This window comes from Macaca nemestrina, chromosome 5 (assembly GCF_043159975.1).
Source record: "Macaca nemestrina isolate mMacNem1 chromosome 5, mMacNem.hap1, whole genome shotgun sequence".
In the NCBI taxonomy this organism is placed as follows: domain Eukaryota; kingdom Metazoa; phylum Chordata; class Mammalia; order Primates; family Cercopithecidae; genus Macaca; species Macaca nemestrina.
Window position 1 is genome coordinate 50428252 of NC_092129.1, and position 20231 is coordinate 50448482.

Here is a 20231-nt window from a genome sequence, read left to right on the forward strand (position 1 = left end):
TCAAACTGTCCCTGTTTGCAGATGACATGATTGTATATTTAGAAAACCCCATTGTCTCAGCCCAAAATCTCCTTAAGCTGATAAGCAACTTCAGCAATGTCTCAGGATACAAAATTAATGTGCAAAAATCACAAGCATTCTTATACACCAGTAACACACAAACAGAGAGCCAAATCATGAATGAATTCCATTCACAATTGCTTCAAAGAGAATAAAATAGCTAGGAATCCAACTTACAAGGGATGTAAAGGACCTCTTCAAGGAGAACTACAAACCATTGCTCAGTGGAATAAAAGAGGACACAAACAAATGGAAGAACATACAAAATCAATGTGCAAAAATTAATTCAAGATGAATTAGAGACTTAAATATTAGACCTAAAACCATAAAAGCCCTAGAAGGAAACCTAGGTAATACCATTCAGGACATAGGCATGGGCAAGGACTTCATGTCTAAAACACCAAAAACAATGGCAACAAAAGCCAAAATTGACAAATGGGATCTAATTAAACTAAAGAGCTTCTGCACAGCAAATAAACTACCATCAGAGTGAACAGGCAACCTATAGAATGGGAGAACATTTTTGCAATCTACTCATCTGACAAAGGGCTAATATCCAGAGTCTACAAAGAACTCAAACAAATTTACAAGAAAAAACAAAAAACCCATCAAAAAGTGGGTGAAGGATATGAACAGACACTTCTCAAAAGAAGACATTTATACAGCCAACAGACACATGAAAAAATGCTCATCATCACCAGCCATCAGAGAAATGCAAATCAAAACCACAATGAGATGCCATCTCACACCAGTTAGAATGGTGATCATTAAAAAGTCAGGAAATACGGCCAGGCGTGGTGGCTCACGCCTGTAATCCCAGCACTTTGGGAGGCTGAGGCGGGTGGATCACGAGGTCAGGAGATCGAGACCATCCTGGCTAACATGGTGAAACCCCGTCTCTACTAAAAATACAAAAAAAATTAGCCTCACGTGGTGGCAGGTGCCTGTAGTCCCAGCTACTCGGGAGGTTGAGGCAGGCGAATGGCATGAACCTGGGAGACAGAGCTTGCAGTGAGCCAAGATCGCGCCACTGCACTCCAGCCTGGGTGACAGAGTGAAACTCTGTCTCAAAAAAAAAAAAAGTCAGGAAACAACAGGTGCTGGAGAGGATGCGGAGAAATAGGAACACTTTTACACGGTTGATGGGACTATAAACTAGTTCAACCATTGTGGAAGACAGTGTGGCGATTCCTCCAGGATCTAGAACTAGAAACATCATTTGACCCACCCATCCCATTACTGGGTATATACCCAAAGGATTATAAATCATGCTGCTATAAAGACACATGAGCACATATGTTTATTGCAGCACTATTCACAATAACAAAGACTTGGAACCAACCCAAATGTCCATCAATGATAGACTGGATTAAGAAAATGTGGCACATATACACCATGGAATACTATGCAGCCATAAAAAAGGATGAGTTCATGTCCTTTGTTGGGACATGGATGAAGCTGGAAACCATCATTCTCAGCAAACTATGTTCTCACTCATAGGTGGGAATTTAACAATGAGAACACTTGGACACAGGAAAGGGAACATGACACACCAGGGCCTGTCATGGGGTGGGGGTAGGGGGGAAAGATAGCATTAGGAGATATACCTAATGTAAATGACAAGTTAATGGGTGCAGCACACCAACATGGCACATGTATACATGTATACATATGTAACAAACCTGCACTTTGTGCACATGTACAACATACTTTATTTTACATAAAGTAAAATTAAAAAAAATAAATAAATGAGCTATCTGTCTATGAAAAGACTGAAAAGACTTGGAGGAACCTTAAATGTATATGGCTCAGTAAAAGAAGCCAGCCTGAAAAGACTTCATACTATGTGATTCCAACTATGTAATATTCTGGAAAAAGTGAGACTGTGAAGACAGTACAAAGATCAGTAGTTTCCAGGAGTTAAGGGAGGAGGAATGAATAAGTGGAGAATATGGAATTTTTATAGCAGAGAAACTATTATGTATGATACTAAAATGGTGACTGAGTGACATTATGGCTTTTTGAAAAGCCACAGAACTGTACAACACAAAGAGTAACCCTAATTTAAGCTATGGACTTTAGTTAACAATGATAGATTAATATTGGTTCATCCATTTTAACAAATGCACCATACTGATGCAAGATGTGAGTAATAGGGGAAGGGGAAGAGGAGGTATATGGGAATTTTCTGTACTTTTTCCTCAGTTTTTCTGTAAACCTAAAACTGCTCTAAAAAATAAAGTATATGAACTGAAGAAAAAAAAAGAAACTTCAAACATACCTTCAAACATATTGTGAAAGACAAGAACTCAAGAACTCTTTAATAAACCTTAAAATCATCATGAACTTCATTTTAAAGCACCTAAAACTCCAAGAACGTAAGTATGCCACTCTAATTTTATGTGTAACTCTTGATTGACAAAAAAATACCCAGAGGAATAATTATTCAATGGAATATAAGGATTAGGCTGAAGAAGAAAGTGGGATATAAACATAACAAATAAATGTATTATTTTTTTGGTTAATAAGCAAGGCTTGAATTCATATCTTGTTTTTAAAAATTTTCAAAAGACATCAAACTGGTAGGACTTCTTATACTTGATAAACTATTGGAATCAAAAAGATAAAGTTATATTAGTATTCTCGAATACTTACTATGTTTTCCATGTCTATTACTGTCTAATTCTTCAGGACATAAATATGTGTAAGATACTATTTTTCTTTTTCTCTCAAAGGGCACAAGAGTAGTGATTTCACATAATATATTAATTGAAGTAAATACAGGATTGTGATTATTTTCCATTCCATTTTTTAATTTAAAAAGTACTTACTAAAAATATGTGTAAAATGGTTAAGCCACCCAAATGAAGTATTCCTTCATCTGTCATTGGTTTTCATGCTTAATACTCGTGTCTTTAGCATTTTCTATCTCATTACCCAAACTTATACGAAACCACAATGTAAATCAAATTTTCAGTGGAGACTATACTGGGAAAAAGACAAGAGAATTTAGGGAACAATTGCTTTAAAGGGCAGGGCAAAAGAAAGAGATCAGCAAAAGAGACAACAAAGGAGTCAGATTAATGAAGAGAAAGGAAGGGATTTTTAAGCCTCGTTACCGACAAAACACAAACAATAATATTTAACTTGAGGAACAAAGACTTAATGCAAGGGGAGACTTTTAAAATAATGCTTGATGTTCAGTAAACATGTATAAATATTGCCAGTTTTGTTTGATTGAAAATAACAATAATTTGGTGCTCAATCAGCTACATCTACAGCTAGACTATAAGCCAATTTCTCTATCACCAACAGCAAGTACCTTACATACCTGCTCTCTGAACCATTGCTTATCTTATTTACTTAAATAGGAAAATGAAAGCACAGAGATGATACATAGACTAAACATTTGAAACTTAAAAGATAATTTATACACTTATTTTAAAATAAAAGATAATCTAAACAAGAGTCTCTCTCTCTTTTTCAAAACATTCTCTTAGTTGTTTAACTCATGAGTTATTCTGATGCTGTCTATGAATAAGCAATGTGAGAATCGCAGTGTAAAACCATGGGCCTCAGCTAAATAAATAGTACAAAATATAAGTAGCAAAGCTTTGAGGGCCAGGGATGTGCTTCATATCTATTTTCTTTGTGATATTTTGTTTTATGTGAGAAGTTTTTCGGGCTTCATGTTTCACCTAAGGAGTGATGCAGAATGTCTAATGATGCCTGTTAACAATTTTGTCAGGGCTACTGTGATTTATAGACTATTTACATTAACTGGGATTATGCCGTTGACATATTTAGACACCCATTACAATTTTTTTCAACATTTAAATCAAGTGATTTGAGAAATGCCAAGTGCAAGGCTTCAGGTGGTGAAGGTATTTCAGGAATCACAGCACCAAAGAAAAAAATAATTAGCAAACCCTTCCTCATGAGAGCTAATTTTTACTGGGCCATGTGCAGTCTATTTTTATACAACCAGATGCCCCCTTCAATGTAGTCTTATTTTTATTTACATAGAAAAGTTATTTATAAAGTTGACAGAGATCCATCAACTTGTTCTAATTTTGTTGAGAAAAAATTTGCCAGAATCATGTGGTAGCATCTTTTACCCCATTTATCTAAATGTCTCACTTTATGAGGTGAGTTGGTGTAACGTAAAAGTTGGAAATAGCAAGCCCCTGCACAAGCCCATGGGGAAAGAGCTTTGCTACCCAGTTCAAGACGTTCATGTCACCCACTGGCTAATTCACACTTGAGCACGTTTTTTTCAGTTTGGTACAGAATTTCTAGCTAGTGCAATCAATGAACTTTTCTATAGCTACTTATTTAATAATATTTTTCTAAATTTCAGATTTTCAGTGGACTCTTCCTAAGATAGTCAAACAAGTGTGACAAAGAAATTCATTTAAGCTTTGATGTTTGCATATATTATTTCTAAGGGAGAAAAAGCCCTGTTAACTCACTATAACAGGAAATGGGTTTTTATTACAAAGTTATTTTAATGATTAGTTATGCCATAACGGCTATATGAACAAAGACATTGGATATATAAAAAGGAACTCAATTCCACTGTAATAAAGAAAATGCAAATTAAAACCAAATGAGAGAATATTATACAGCTATTATAATAATTAAAATAAAAAGAATAGACAACACAAGTCTCAAAGAGGATGTAGAAAAACTGAAACCATTAGTGGGGGCATAAATTGGCACAACCACTAACATATTCAGACTCTATTAATCCAGAACTCCCCACCTAAGTATTTACCCAGAAGAAATGTATATGTAACTCACCAAAAGGCACATACAAGAATGATCACAGCACTGTTTCATCCTTTTGGATGCTTCTTTCCCTGACTTTGGAAGCCTTCTCACATGCATACTCTGATCAGTAAGCAGCTGAATGTTGTTGCGGGAAATCCTCTGCAAATTTCATTTTCCTTTTACAGTCCTCTTCTCTCCTGTGCTCTGTGCTGGTAACAGCAGATGCTTTCGTTCTGCATGAACTCTCAGCATCATCTCCCTACCCTGGGTAGTCCAGCAGGCTCTGTCTCGTTTCCTTCTCTCTATAGCATGACCCACAAATTGTCCAGGGGAGTAAGCTGGAATAATTATAGATGCCCATTATTTGTCTTCCATCTCTCAAGGACCATTTTCCAACATCTTGTAAACTGCTGTTTTATTGTCCTATTTATTTATTTATTTATTTATTTATTTATTTATTTTTAGGCAGTTGGGTAAATCCATTCCTTGTTACCTTAGGAACATCAGTTTTACCTGAAAGAAAAACGGAAGGCCAGTCTATGGTTCTTCTGGATTAGATGTTTGTTTGGCAGACAAAATGAGCCTCTCACTTCAAGAAAAGCAACTGGTAGTATTTGTTATCAATGAGACGGTTTAAGCTTTCAAGTGAAATTTAGAATTTTAGAAAACGTTTATGTGCCACCATTAACTTGACAGTTGTCCAATACACAAATATTTACCTGATGAAATCAGTGCTGATCTTACTGCATGTGATTTTTGAATATTTCATAATGAAATGTATCAACATGGGAAGGAAAGGTCTGTATTACTTGCTGCATCACTATTTTACAAATGACCAAAACATGATGTTACAAAATCATGCATTGATAAAAAATCCATTGTAGGTACAAGATAAAACAATGGATTTTATTGTAACATCTCACTGAAATTAAGTTTTAAAGAAATAACACTTCCTGAGTTTTAATGTAGCATCAAAGATGGGAATACATTGCTATTTGAAATAGCCATTATAATATTCTTCTCTTTTCCAAATAGAGATATATGTGTAGCCAGATTTTCTTTATATTCTTCAATGAAAACAATATGCTGCAAGAGACTGAATTTAGAAACTGATATGAGAATCTAGGTATAGTCTATTAGGCCAGACATTAAATAGAATTATAAAATGTAAATCAATATCAGTATTTTTGTTAAATATTTTTGGGTTTAGAAGGCATAGCGTTTGTTCAGAAAAATAAGTTATTTGTGTTAACTAGTATTGGGTTTATTTTTTAACGAATTAAGAATTCTAAATTATTTTTTAATTTTAATTTGTATTACAATAAATATGAATGCACATCAGCACATATAAAACATAGAAAACACATACCAGCACAATAAAAGCCTTTTGATGTCCATTGATTTTAAGGAGTGTAAAAGGTTTCTGAGACCAAAAACATTGAGAGCTTCTGCTCTAAAAAACCATGGATAGAATACTTTTCAACTCCTCTTCATCATTGTTTTCTCCTTTGAAATTTTCTTGCTAGCATTCTCCTTCCTGTGTCAGTACAGCCCTTTGTTCTTCTTTGGCCTACCCATCTCTTTTACACCCTGGCTCTCTTAACAGTGGCCTGCCAGGAGGTTCATTGGGATTGAGAATTTATCTCCATATCCCATTCTCCAAGTCCAGACATCAGCCTCTGGTGCTAAAACTATACTTCCTGCAACTGTGGGATTACCCAGATCTCTGTCCTTGCCCTTAACAATTACGTTTCCATCTCCACAAAATCACGTTGTTTTTCTTTACCTGCTGTGTGACCTGTGTTAACCTGATCATCTCCAAAGACCTTTTCAGTTATGTATTTTTACTGTCTGCAGCTAATATGTCTGCTTCTGTCTAAATTTCAGATGTCGTTCTCTACTTTACCAGTAGAGAAATTGGGAGGCCGAGGTGGGTGGATCACGAGGTTGGGAGATCGAGACCATCCTAGCTAACATGGTGAAACCCCATCTCTACTAAAAATTAAAAAAAAAGAAAAGGTAGGGCGTTGTGGCAGGCGCCTGTACTCCCAGCTACTCGGGAGAATGGCGTGAACCTGGGAGGTGGAGCTTGCAGTGAGATAACGCCACTGCACTCCAGCCTGGGCAACAGAGAGAGACTGTCTCAAAAAAAAAAAAAAAAAAAAAAAAAAATCCAGATTTTGGCAAATTAAAAATAATTGTATATTCTCAAGTAATGTTTGAACTTAAATATTTCTGCAGAAGCATTGCCTATTTTTCCTGAATCTCTAGGAGTAAAATACACTTACCAATAGGGCTGAGTGTGTGCACACTGGGTATAGGAAGCTGCCTTGGAATATGGGGAATTTCCTTGTGCTTTGCCAGTCAAGCATTTACTTATGTGAAACTTCACTATTTCTCTCTTAATTGCAATGGCATAAGGCTTTTGTTGAACTTGTTGGTTTTAGGTAATGGGTGATCAGGACTTCTAAGCTTTTTGTATATGATAACATGTAACTGAAGGACTGTAATCCTATATTTATTGTTAAGGTTATTTTTCAAAGTCTCATACCTTTGAAGTATTGTTTCTAAAACTTCTCATGCTGTTTACTTGTCCAACAGGCTCACAGTCTCTTTCTGTAATTTATCCCAGTGCTCACACATTATGCCCAAAAGATCATAATGTCATCTTTAAGTATGATTATCTCTATGAAATTATTTCTAACCAGATTACTTTATTAAAAATACTACATGAGATTAAACCCTGAAATTGGTTAAGAGAATGGAGGTAGGGGGAAAAAGATTCTCATCATTTGAAGTTTTCCACTCAGATGATTCCCCATTCCTTGTTGTTTTGAAATTAAAATTTTTAAAAATTCTCAGAGGTTTTTGAGAGAGTCAATTGTCTGTTGTTTTTTTCTAATAGATACACTGTCATGTGGTTAAAAAAAACAAAAAAACACAAATAAAACTCTCTTGCTGTAAGTTGCCTCTGGTGTTCCTTAATTGTATTGCAGCTGTGCCAAGATTAGATTATGGAGAGTAGAATTTCCTGAGAAAACTATTTCCTTTGTAATTCCCTCACTGTGTCTGCCTCCTCATTTCAGAGTCAGGCAATTTCAGGATAGCAAACCAAAAAGTACTTAATTCATGAGTGCTTTTTATTAGCATATGGCTTCATAATTATTACCTAAAGACTCAAAGTAAAATACTCATAAACCAAGTTCACCCTCATGTGTTACTGTTGCTTATGCACTTTTCATATAAAAGGCTCTGAGAATTATTGCTTTGAGGGAGTATTGTGTTCTCTTAACTTAAAAGTATTTTTAAATTATGTCATGGCGTTGTTTCCTTTAACAAATATATTCTCATTTGAGTGTGTCTAATGCATACATTTAAAATAAGAAGAAAGGAGAACCTAAGCACATCCTATGAGTTTTTCATCGATTATTCCAGTTTGAAGAGAATTACTCCCATCTGTTCTTGACGCTTTTGTTGATTCCATTAGTATCTAATAATATGTCTGTAGTATTAAATCAAATTGGTCTTCTGTGAAAGATTTCAAAATTCAGCATGTCACTTCCTTCTTAAAAATATGTTCAGGTGCTCCTTTTTTCAATAATATGGTAGATTAGTCACACAGAATAATCTTCCCAAGTGCCAGAAGTGGTGGAATTAACTAAATTGCTGGAAAAATATTTTAAAACGTGTATAACATCATTCCAAATGCATTCCTGAACTTTCAGGAAATAAATAAATGTTAAAAGACCCCCAATATTCTAATGATACCAGAAAACCAGGTTAGCAAGCCCCAAAGCTGGTTTTTATCTTGTAGATGACTACCCATCTCTAGTTATCTCAAGCTTCTATGGTGGTATGAGGGGTATGTGGGAGGGGAGTTAAAAGACAGCATGTTCCCAAGATAGTGAACATAATAAGAGATGACCCCATAGACACTGGACTCACAGTAAAAGTGAGGGTTAGAAATAAACACTCCCAGTAAAAGTGAGAATTAGAACTAAACTTTGCTATGCAAAGGGGACACTGAGAAAATTTTCCTATTTCACATCAAGTGCCAAGTGGAGAGAAAAACTCTTCTTTGATTTTCCATAATCCCAAACTAGCCCTTGCAGCAGTCTTGAGATCTGAATTCACACTACCTGGGTGATTCGCATGGACATATATGAAACTTTATACCCATCAATGGCAAAATCCTCTGTTTTTTCAGAACACATGGGACATTCATGAAAATTAATCCCATGCCATACGCATAAATTTAGTTTCAACACATTGCAAAGGATTGGCATGTAACTCATCTCCATTAACCTAGGTGAAATTAAATTGAATATTAATAACAAATAATTACTAGAAAAATTAAATATGTTTGGAAATTTTACAATTGTGTGCAAATATTGTATATATATGTATGTGCATATATATGTGTGTGTATACATGTATAAACATAGATATATGTGTGTGAATATATACACACATATACATTTATTTGTATCAGTGTTTGAAGAGAATGTGGGCATATGGGATTACTTAAAATTGTGTTGTGGTAACAAATGGAATTTGGAAAATATAGAAGTACAATTTAAATGTATTCCCCTCAAAATCAACATATATTAAATTTTGATAGTAAATATGTGTATATGAATTTATGTATTCATAAGTGAATAAATAGTGCTTTCAAATGTAAAAGTGAAAGAAAAAAACGACTTACTTATATGATTTAGAATTTTCATTTTAAAATATACAACTAAAAAAATTATTTTCTTTTTTTGAGAACGAGTCTCATTCTATTGCCCAGGCCAGAGTGCAGTGGTGGGATCTTGCCTCACTGCAACCTCTGCCTCTTGAGTTCAAGTGATTCTCTTGCCTCAGCCTCCTGAATAGCTGGAATTACAGGTGCCCACCACCAAGCCCAGATAATTTTTGTATGTTTAGTGGAGACAGGGTTTCACCATGTTGGCCAGGTTGGTCTCGAACTCCTGACCTCAGGTGATCCACCCGCCTCGGTATCCAAAGTGCTGGGATTACAGGCATGAGCCACCGCACCCGGCAATAATTTAAAAATTTTCTGTATATAATATCACTTTGTTTTACAGTACTTGTTTCTCCAAATATTTTAATTTTAGTGAATAATTCATTGAGAACGAGATAGTCAGTTGTTTCATATTCTGAAGGTTTACTGGTAAATTATTCATAAGAAATATAGGCTAAGTTTTCTGAAAAATTCATACGTTGAAACATTCAGACATGAGACTACAAATTTATAAATTATATGAATTGGGGCAATTTGAATATTCAGTTGTAGAAGGCAAAATTCGTGTCTCTACTAAGCAGTGTAGAATGAACTTAAAATTTCCCAAGATAACACTTGGAGAATAAGTCATAATGATTGTAATATTTTTTAGCAGATTACTGTGATTTTTAAAAATTAAAACCCTCTGTTGCATTATTCTTATTGTATGTAAATGTGCACACTGAAGTGGAGAAGAAGGGTGATGCATTGTGAGTTACCATTGACCTGCATGGCTCTCAGAAAGTGATTTATGAGGTAGAAGACCTCGAGGTGAATTTACTGCTATGATAGTAATGACCTACTTATTGCAAATACATGTATAAAATAAAACAAAGTATAATAGAAATTACCAGTTGCCAACCCATGGTAGTTACCCTAACCTTAAAATTTTATACTTGGCACCCCAGTACTTAGTAGGGGCCAAGTAAAATTTTTTGGATAATTGAAAAGACTATGATAGTAATGACCTACTTATTGCAAATACATGTATAAAATAAAACAAAGTATAATAGAAATTACCAGTTGCCAACCCATGGTAGTTACCCTAACCTTAAAATTTTATACTTGGCACCCCAGTACTTAGTAGGGGCCAAGTAAAATTTTTTGGATAATTGAAAAGACGTTTGCATGCTTGCAAAAAGACTAATCTATAATTGAAGCATTTTCACTCCTCAGAATCTTTAGAAGAAGAAAAGAGATGAACAGAGATTGAGAGAGAGAGAGACAGAGAGAAAGAAGGATAAAGAAGAACTTTCCAAATGATTAGAGTTTTCCATCTAATGAAAAATCCAGAGTGTGCTCCTCCTGCCACAAATCCTGGGTTGTTTCATGTGACCATTTCCATTCCATTTTTTTTTTCTCTTAATGATTAGTGACTATTTCTACAAACTTATTGGGGCTTACTGTGTACCAAACAGAGAAAAAAATTAAGAGGAATTGGAAGTAGAGAATATGGGTGTAATTGCAGGAATTTGGTTTTATTTACAAAAATGCGATACACACTTACATGAACAACAGAATGAAAAGAAAACAAGAACAAATAAATATTCTTATTTTTCCACTAATTTTCATTCTACTGTTGGGTAGCATTATATGTTTTTTCATACATCTCTCCCAATATAGATCACCTTGAAATTTTCAATGTATGTATTTTAGATACTTCTATCTTGAGCCACCTTACAGATGTTATAAAGGAAAGTAAGACAACAGTATTAAATGTAAATATTAAAAATTCAAAGACTATGAGAAAACAAAAGTTTCAAAGCTTAAATACTCATATTTGATTGTTTATCATGTGATAAGTAACATTTATGAGTTTAACATATATTAGCTCACTTCACGCTCACAACAGCCTGATAGGTTAAATATAATAATTTTTCTTTATAGATAAGAGAAGCAAAAAATTAATTTGCCCCAAGTTTTTCTTCTAATAAGTCAACAGAATTGAAACAAGGTAATTCTGCCTTTGGCCAGGCATGATGGCTCATGCCTGTAATTTCGACACTTTGGGAGGCTGAGGCAGGTGGATCACTTGAGGTCAGCAGCCGGGCCAACATGGTGAAACCCATTCTGTACTAAAAAAACAAACATTAGCTGGGCATGGTGGTGGGTGCCTGTAGTCCCAGCTACTCAGGAGGCTGAGGTAGGAGAATTGCTTGAACCTGAGAGGCAGAGGTTGCAGTCAGCTGAGATCATGCCACTGCACCCCAGCCTGGGCACTAGAGTGACTCTGTCTCCAAAAAAAAAAAAAAAAAAAAAAAAAAAAAAGAAAGGAAGAAAAAGAGAGAGAGAAAAAAAAGAGATAATTCTGCCTTTAATGCATCTTCTGAAAAACTGCTACCAGTGCATCTCTTTTGCATTCACAACACTTAATTCACTCACTTAATTTTTATTGCATGTATAGAACAGTGATGATCATTCTAAGACATTCTAAGAGGCCAATCAGAACCCAGAGGTCAGAGAAATGAGGAGACATAGACAGGCAGTCAGATGGGTACATGGCAGGGACTGAAATTCCTTCTCCTGACTTCCAGATATGGGCTCATTTTTATTCTGAGCAGGCAGTCTGACACATGCTATGAAAATATGTGATTCACATGATTAAAACTTTGTATTTGTGATATTTGTGAAGATACAGTTTTCTGAATGTAAAGAATTATTAAGATCCATTCAAATACAAATGTAATACTGAGTAAAATAAATAAAACAAGAAACTTATTAGACAATACTTATAAAATCTATGTAACTTGTATCAGCAATACCTTTCATATAAAATGAAATATTCAAAATATTCTAAGCTTCTGAATCCAATTAGTATCATTAATATTAATACTCAAATCCAGAGAGTTTTAGTGCTATACTCACCTACGTGGAAAGTTCAGACCTTTTAGGAGTTCTCATTCTTAGAGTATTTCAAGGAATTCTCAATGTTTTACTTAAGTATATGTCCATGTGTTCATCTATCCTTAGTCACGTGTTACTGGTAATCAGCCACCATTCCTCAGTGCCAATCCTAGCCAATTCTCCCCATGCAATGTTAAATGTTCTAGAAAAATGAGGATAATGGCCATTCCCTCTGTGTTGAGCTCGGTTGGGGAGGCTGAACTCTATTTTGTTTCTCAGTATTTCTGTGCTTGAAGGAAAGCTCTATATATTCTTATATATAGCCATTCTTCTCCCCAGGTGCTCACAGGCTGAGAACAACCATTGTAGTTCTATTCCTATGCTGGATTTAACAAACAAGATGGCTTTTCCTCTTGTGATGAATTTATCTCTCTAGGCATTAGGATATCATGTATTAGATTTAGCCTTGCCTCCTATAAATCACAATGGCAGTTACAAAAGTCTCCCTGTAGCTGAACCCCTGGTTTATCAGAGTAGAGGATAGATACATTGTGAAAAAGTGGACTTTGGGTGAGATAGAAAATGGGGGTCATCTAATTTCACAGGATGAATTTATCCATTGACCAGTCCAGCCTGGTCAGAGCACATGTTTACATGTATATGGAACCAAAAAATCCTGATGTAATAGATATCTCCCTCCCCAGTTCTATTGCTGTTGCCAGGCAATTTCCTCACTGATAGTTCTTTAAGAACTAGCATTAATTTTCCTGCTTTAAACACATTAGCAAAAATGTGCCAAATATACATTTTCTTGGAGAGAACTCAAGGGACTACTAAGTTTTCTTGCAAAAACCATCAAAGTTCAATTTTCCCAGACATTCTTCAGTCTTGGAAGCAGTCAAATATGTTTATTTATTTCACAGAAAATTTGCTCACCACTTATTAAAATTGTAAAGAAGGCTTTATTCCAGACTATTGCAATAGAGGAGACAGACAAAACACAACTCTGAATACAGTATGGATAACTGGGGATATGTAGCCAATGGGCAAAGAGAAGGGGTCAGCAAATGGGAAATTACTAAGAGGCTATATCAAGGATAGGGAGATTCTTGTTAAAGGCAAGCCAAGACTGAGGCCTAGTTGAGAAGAGGGCTCAGAAGAGTCAGACAAAAATCTGGATAAGGTAGGAATCTTTATCAATCCCTGAGAACAATGCTCAGCATGGATGCCACTAACCAGAGTTATATTCAGGCTTTGAGAATCATGCTCAAAAAGTTCAGAAATGTAGAGCGAGGCTGTTTGTTTATCACACTTCCATATTTATTCATCCAAATTGTTCAAGTGGTAACTTTCCAATCAACTCAATATCAAAATGTCTTAATTTATGACTTTTTAAAAAGGTCATAAAAGATTTGGAAATAGGAAATTATTTAAATAATATTCAAATAATTTGATAATAATGTCCCTGGATCCTCCCCAAATATTTATGCTCTTACCTATTTAGTTTTTCAATGATGGCTATCATCTTACTGCTATCTCCTCTTTTGCTATACACTTCTTTTAGTATACTATACTACACTACATTATATTATACTGTACTATACAATAAGATATGATAAAATACGTCTATTCCCTATCTGCACGTATAACTTTACCAACTTATCACAGATTCATTAATTTAGAAAAATAATCTGGAAAAAAACTTTTTCATCCTTTATAATCTATTTAGATAGGAAGTGGTTTCCATAATTCATAAAATCATGCAACAGCTGAAAAAGGCTTTAATGATCATCTTTTCCAACCCTCTCCTTTAGCAATTTAGGAAACATAGGTCCAGACCAGTTAGTATTTTAATTGAGTTTGGTAGTTAATGCTGAGCTAAAAATAAACATAGAATTCCATATCTTAAGTTTAACATTTATTCTAGTAACAAAAATAGTCAGAATTAAGAATTATTTTAAAGGCTTGGACTAAGCATAATAGAAAATACTAGTTCCTCCTGCTCCTCTCAGAGGAGATGTGTAAGGACTCGCTATCACCATTTTTGGCTATAAAGGAGTTTATATTGTGTCTGAATTAGAGTTTCTTGTGTTTTGTACATCCTGAGATTTACACTGAATATGTTATTTACCAAGAGTTCTATTCAAATATCAATGGAAATTGTATGAAAAGCCAGAAGTAGAGAGATTTGTAGCTTTTCCCTGAGATTGTCACCAACAAACTGTATGATCCTCCAAGTTTCTTAACCTTCCTGATCACAGTATTCCCAACTATAAAATAAGAAGAAGATATAATTATTTAGGTTTCTTACAGTTTGAAAATGCTGGCTTTTCATCTTGCATTAGACTGAATGGAGGTGGGTAAGACAAGTATATATAAAGAAAACACCTCACACTGGGTTAGTGCATAGTATGTCCTCAATATAAAGTTTGGGGATTAAGGGAATTATTACCCTTTCTTTCCTGGCCTCCCTTCCTCTCTTTCTTCCTTCCTTCCTGTGTGAAATGGAAGATGCAGAATGGGGAATGATGGGGATCCTGGGTGGGCAGGTGAGCATCAGTGTTAGTGAGCAGACTGCCTTAGACTCTAGACCACTTACTTGATTAGAATGTTGGGATACACTACTTGGGTCCTAAGGGAAAACAGTATAAAATCAGTTAAAAATTTTAACTAAGAGAAGGAATATTCTCTTTAACAAATCACCAATGTAATCAGTTTTATAGCTTTAATTTTCAAGATTCAAATCTAGACATATTCTCTTAAATAAAACCCTAAACTTCATGTAGCTCTGATATATAAAATATCTAACAGGAGCATATCAACATGAAGTATTAATGGAGAACTGATAATTAGTGATTTTTATTCCTCATTCACTGGCCTTACTAATTAGCAATCAAATACTTTGAATTATGGTCTCTTTTCTCACCAATTCCCTCATTCATCAGCCTAGGTATTTAAATCCTTTTTGTGTTCTCAACCTGTATTAACTATGATCTTTCTTTTACAGTGGGATCTAAGTATACTTAGAAGACTAAACAATATTTCTAGCCCAAAGCAATGTTCTTGTCTAATTTGAGTAGTTGAGCAAAAATCACAGGCAATAAGTCAGTTCTTGTGTCCCTTGAACTTGATTGAAGTGTGTGATAGACTTTTCTTTGCTTGGAGTGCACCACAGTCAATACAGTCAGGATTGGAGAATGCATGTGAATAACAGGCAGTTGGGAGGTTTTCACATTTGGGGAGCAGTTTTAAAAGGCAATGCCACAGTTTGTGAAAGCCGCAGAAAAGCTGTGAGTGAAACACAGATGATGAGATTGAAGGAGAGATGCAACCATTCCACTCTGGATGGGCTGCATTCATACATAACATCTCTGTAAGGTTTAATGACTGAGCAACAATCAGAAAACCCAACACCAAATGTTGTGTACGATGTCACAGGAACAAGAGATTGTTAACTGTCTAAAGAGAAAAGGCCTCTTGAGGCATCTAAAAGTGACTTTCTGGAGGAGAGAAAGCAGAAAAGATGGTGAGTGCAAGCAAAAATGAACTGGCTTCCCTAACTTCCAGCAAAGCATTTGGGTTGAGGCAATGAGAAGGCACAGCAGTTTCTTGAGGCGCTGGGACAATAATTTCAGAGGGACTTTAAGAAGGGGAAAAATCTTCAAGGACAACCAGGAAGTTCAACCATGACAAAAAACCTTTCGTCACCTTAAAGCCAGGATATGGGTGTGTAGAGGAATTGGGACGTGGCACTTCCACATACCATAGTATGTAAAAGCATAAGCTCAAGGGCCAGGTTGCTGGAATCGAATCCCAGTTCTGCTCCTTACCAGCTGTGGGTCCATGGGCAGGTTCCTTAACATCTCTTTTTTTCAGTTTTCTCTCAGAATAGTGCTTGGTACTGTGACTACATATTCACTACCATTAAAATACCAATAAATGTGTATTGTTTTATATAATTTTATGTTTATTAACAAAATATAACTATGCTGCAGAATTTCCTGTCTTGTACTTTGGATATTTCCAGGAATGTCAGATAGAAGAAAGGAGACTGAATCAAGCAGGGTATGGTACTTAAAAAGATCCAAGGAAATGCGTGTTGTTTGCGGGTTGCGTGGGGTGGGGTGGGTAGGATCAACCCCGTGCAACAAATATATCATTCCCTTTTTGCATGAAGTCAAATGGGAAATTTACATAAAAGACACTGTATACAAATGTATTACATAAGTATATTTTTCCACAGGGAATATCCTTTCATCAGTTCTCAAAAGATTAGGTATTTCTAGCTTACTTATTCATAAGCATTTTTATAAAGAATATTTTAGGCCAGGGGCGGTGGCTCATGCCTGTAATCCTAACACTTTGGGAGGCCAAGGCGGGTGGATCACGAGGTCAGGAAATCAAGACCATCCTGCCTAACACAGTGAAACCCCGTTTCTATTAAAAATACAAAAAATTAGCCGGGCGTGATGGCGGGTGCCTGTAGTCCCAGCTACTGGGGAGGCTGAGGCAGGAGAATGGCATGAACCCGGGAGGCGGGGCTTGCAGTGAGCCTAGATGGTGCCACTGCACTGCAGCCTGGGAGACAGAGAGAGACTCCATTTCAAAATATATATATGTATTTTATCACATACCTACCTTGAGCAACTAATTAAAAGCAATGAATCTTGCCCACAACTTAAGATACAGCTTATTATTCAACTCAGCTATAACTCCTACAGATGTCTGTTGGAATTCTTATTGAGGTGGGAATGACAGTCAATCCAGCGAGAACTCATTAGTCTGTGCGTCCGAAAGGCAGTCTTCCTCTCATTTGCCACAAGTATGTACACTATGTCAACACATCTCTGAATCCCAGTGCAAGAGTTTTCCGGACCCATCCATCTATCACTACCAAAAACTTGTTGAAGACTCTTATTTAAAGCCTCAATAAAGATGACTCCTTCCTGCTTTTGCTCCAAATGCAAATCAAGTAGATAAATGTATGTAGTATGGCAAATTGAGTTACACTATAGTTGATTCAACACCAAGATTTCATTCCAAACATTAAAGTGTCATATTCATTTGCTCACACTTCTAGTTATTCTTTACATCTGTATTGGTTTAATTTTAGTTATATAAACATTTTATTTAAAAAAATTGAAGCACAGAACCATTATATTGTAAGAATAAATAGCCCAATTTCACTTAGGTGAATCTCACTCTCCTCTTCACAGGTAATGAGGGTTAACAGTAAGTAGGTTGCAATTCATATCAGGTAACTTTTCTTTTCTTTCTTTTTTTTTTTTTTTTAATTTGCTTTTATCTTCTTTTCTTTCCTTTTCTTTCTTTTTTTTGTGTTTTTTTTTTTTTTTTTGGTTTGGTTTTACTTTTTAATTTCTTTTTGAGGGAGAGTGCAAACGAAGTTCCTCACTACCACAAATTATGCCATTGGGTTTTCCATGTTAGGGGACGTCACAGGGGTCAGAATATCCAGAGTGCAATGGATAACCCCCAATCTGGGTAAACCACCTTCATAATCACAATATCTCACCTGCCTGGTAAGTATCCCCATATCACCTCCCATGCAATATGTAAGATATATACACATGCATATATTTGTATATGTGTGTGTTAATGTATGCACATACATACATGTAATTTTGTTTTTAAACACATTTTTTACCAAGTGTCATAATTCTTTACTTAATAACAGTAATTTGCTTTTTCCACTTTTCAATATGTGTTGGAGATCTTTCCATGCTGGCATATATATGAATGGTGTGTGTGTGTGTATATATATATATATATATAGTCTATGTCATTATTCTACAGTACAAATATACTACAAATTCAACAGTACAAATTCAACTACAAATGGATGCATAGTTTGAGTGTTGTTTCATTAACTATCAAATCCTTGTATTTGCATCTTTAGGCAAGTGGGGCTTATTTCTCTAGAAAAGACATCTAGAGGTAGAATCACTGGCACTAGAAAGACTGCACGTTAAATTTTTGTTAGATTCTGAAATTTTTCTCTGCAAAAGGCTGAATCAACTAGATATGGTTTGGCTATGTCCCCACCCAAATCTCATCTCGAAGTGTAATACAAATTTTAAGCCCCACCTGTCAGGGGAAGGACCTGGTGGGAGGTGACTGGATCATGGCGACTGTTTCCCTCATGCTGTTTTCATGATAGTGAGTTCTCATGAGATCTGATGGTTTTATGAGTGGCGGTTTACCCTCTTTCTCTTTCTTTCTCTCTCTTGCCTGCTGCTATTTAAGACTTGCCTGCTTCTCCTGTAATTCCCATGTATCAAGGGTAATTGAATTATGGGAGCAGATTCCCCCATGCTGTTCTCCTGATATTGAGTTCTCATGAGATCTGATGGTTTTATAAGGCAGTATTCCCTGCTCTTGCTCACTCTTTCTCACTTGCCACGATGTAAGACATGCCTGCTTTCCCTTCCACCATGATTATAAGTTTTCTGAGGCCTCCCCAGTCATGCTGAAGTGTGAGTCGATTAAACCTCTTTCCTTTATAAATTACCCAGTGTCAGGGAAATTCTTTATAGCAGTGTGTAAACAGACTAATACACAACTTGTGCACAAGCCTACAGAGTTAATTAGCACTTGTTTTACATCATCATTACCTACTATAGAGATTATTAAGCTTTGTAATTTTTTCCTACCATGATGGGAAAAAATATATCATTTTCTTTTCATTTACATTTTCCTGCTTTGTAATGAAGTTGAGCATATTTTAAAATCTTTTAAAGCTATTTTTAGTTATTTAATTCATTGTATAATTTTTTATTTCATAATATATGATCCCTATAAATTATGGTAAATAATCTTTTGACAGTTACATGTGTAACATATTTTCTCCCAGTCTGTCACTTTTCTTTTATTTATTGCAATTTTGTCATTTGAAAGTTTTAAATTTTTATATAGGTAAATATGACAACTGTCTCCTTTATGAATTCTGAATTTAGGGCTTTCTTAGAAAACCCTTCAAAGCCCTAAATTATAAATCAATATTATCTTTATTTTCTAAATATAATTTTATAATTTTATGTTTCTGTAATTCATGTACAATTGTTTGGTCTATTTCAAAATAATTTTGTGAGGTTGCAAGGTAGGGCAAAACTTAATTTTTTTTCCAAACTGTCAAAAATTGTCCCACTACTATTTATTCAATAGCCTATTTATTCCCCATTAATTTCATCACAGGGTAACACATGACATTGCCTTTGTCACATATTAAATTTTCCTATGTAGCTGGATCTGATCTTATACTCTTTTTCTGTGCAAATTGCCTCTTCCTGAACACCTGATTAAGTAGGGTAGGTTTAGCTGCTATACAGCTTTACACTATGTATTTTTTAATGAAATTGAGCAAATGCCACTTTTTGATATTTTCAAAGTAGTCTGGGCTATTATTACATGTTTCTCTTCAATTGAACTTTAAATTAAACATGTCAAGGTTCACAAAGAGTTCTTTTAAGAGTTTATACATTTATAGATTAATTTAAGGAGAAATAACATATTTACAATGTTAAATATTGTCTTTCAAGAACATGATATGCCTCTGCATTTCTTTAGGCTGATTTGTGTATACTTCAAGAATGTTATATTGCTTTTCATAATAGTCTTTCAGATCTTTTGTTAGGTTTAATTCTCCTGGTTTTTTTTTTTTAAATTTCTGCTGCTATTCTGATTGGGGTATTGTTCCATGATATGTTCTAATTGATTATTACCCTATATGGAAAAATTATTGTGTGTTAAA

General features: G+C 35.1%; 1 non-coding gene across 1 annotated transcript; it reads right to left on the minus strand.

The window, feature by feature from the left end:
• Positions 1-17847: 17847 nt before the first annotated feature.
• LOC112423932 (U1 spliceosomal RNA) lies at positions 17848-18011 on the minus strand. Its single transcript, XR_003014534.2, has one exon. It is a non-coding gene; the product is annotated as a U1 spliceosomal RNA (small nuclear RNA).
• Between the last annotated feature and the right edge of the window lie 2220 nt (positions 18012-20231).